This window comes from Ambystoma mexicanum, chromosome 3p (genome assembly GCF_040938575.1).
Source record: "Ambystoma mexicanum isolate Mex_15411 chromosome 3p, UKY_AmexF1_1, whole genome shotgun sequence".
NCBI lineage: Eukaryota > Metazoa > Chordata > Amphibia > Caudata > Ambystomatidae > Ambystoma > Ambystoma mexicanum.
This window is the reverse complement of record NC_090925.1, coordinates 898,096,858-898,098,885: the sequence shown is the minus strand read 5'-3', so window position 1 is coordinate 898,098,885 and position 2,028 is coordinate 898,096,858.

Sequence of the window (2,028 nt, the reverse complement as noted above, 5' to 3'; positions counted from 1 at the left end):
TGGAGATCTTATTTACAAGATGCTTGTGTGAAATAATTCTGTGATGTGAACACCAGTAGTGCAATACACAGAGATGTCTAGTTGTCTTGTGCATATACGAATTTTTCAAGCATCAGGGTGTTGTAATTGTTTACAGACTCCTTTATTTCGGGAACAAGGGGTGTTTCGAACGATGTTGAAAAAGAGAAATGGGGTTCTGTTATCAAAATTGTGGCGAGCATGGGTACAACTTTAAACTGAGAGTGCCACCGATAAGTATGTATTGCTGCTTGCTAAGTAGCTAATTGCTACCCACCTTCACTGTGGTTTATAAACTCACAAACCTATTGCAGTAATTTTACTTGACATAAAGAGGATGATTCTTGGAATTTGTGCGCCGAAAAACAAATCCCAGTTTAACAAATGGGGATTTGTGGGCAGAATGGCGCACAAATCCCTGTTTTTCGGCTCACAAATTCCATGAATCAGCCCGATAGTGTGGTTACAGCATGAAATACAGATGGATGTGTATTGAAATATGAAAAGTGGTGGGTTAATATATAGAGGCAACACAAGTGGACCGGGAAGGGGGCGCCAAGGGGGTGAAAGGGTGGACAAAGGGTCTATTTCGCACTGGGATGCATGCACTATTGCAACCAGTGCCACATGTGCAATGGGCAACTTTAAACAAAAAAAACGTACATCACTACAATTCCTGCATGTCTTGTGTGAGTTCACTTTTGAAAGGCTTACTGACTTATCTGTATATCTATCACAGCAATCACCTTCATTTTTGGATTTGATGAATATTTGTAAGATGCCTATATAACAAATAGTGTCGCCAGGAGCCACAAGACATAAAATGGGTAGGGAAACAAGGGGGCTAACTAATGAATAACAATAAATAAACAATAGTAGTCCTACTAGGCCTTTTCACATTCGAATCATGCAAGTGCAGCTAGAAGTGAAGGAGAGAGGGAAGGGGGGTGATGGCCCAAGGTATGGGCAGGTGCGACTGGGAGCGCAAGAGGGGAAGTGCCAGGTGGTGCCAGGGGAGGAAGCTACTGGCTAAGTGCTTAGGTGGAGGTGTCTCAAGGGTTGGATGCCCAACCTCCCGGCAGTCAGGCGGGGGGACCAGAGGGCAATGTTGATGGGGGTGGGTGCTGGTGTCGACTTGGCAGATGGCTTGGTAGCTTGTAAGACTCATGGACGACCATGCTGCCAGTCACAGTGGCTGTGGGCGAACACCGGGAGCCAGTAGACAGATTTTTAAAGCTGGAGTGTCATGATTCCTGCCCCTCATGTCCCCAGCCCTCCAAGATGTCAGGCTGGAGCCAGGCCACGATCACCTACATGGCCCTCAAGGGCCTCTCCATCCCTCCAAAGACCCACTTGGAGTCAGACTTGGCGCTTGTGGCACCAGACTCACTCACTCCCATAGGATAACATTGGGGATTGGACTTGTAGTGCATTGATGGGGACAAGATGGATGCCCCCACATATTTCGGTTCCCAGAACTGCATGTGCGGTCTAGTCTTTTGGGTGTGGTTCAGCCCAGAGGCACCTGGGATACCCAGAGACTATTTAAGCCAAACCCAGGCTGAGAAACATGCTTTGCGTTTTCTGCACCTGCAGCGTGACACTCACCGTATTTGGATCGGTCTCCAGTAGGCCTGCATCTTTCTTCTGCACTCAGCTCCTGCAAGAACAAGAACACCGTTAGGAACAGCCTCACCTTGCGGCCCTTCTGCCCATCAGTCATCACTCCTTCTGTTCTGCGGGCATCTTCGGCGGTGTCATTCCCATCCCGGCACGCCGCTTCCTAAGGAAAAGGGAAAAGAACAGAAAAAAGGCATTAGTAAGCATTCTGCAAATCTTCGCTTATTTTTAAATACTATACGAGCTTCAAACGCTTACCTGAATCCCAGCCGCTCTGGGGGGACTCTGTCTCCGGAACTGCTCATCCATCTGTAAGAGGGAAAAGACACTCTAGGTTAGCTTGGACACATCTAGAGGCCCCGCATACCACGCTTACCCACTGCATTTGTT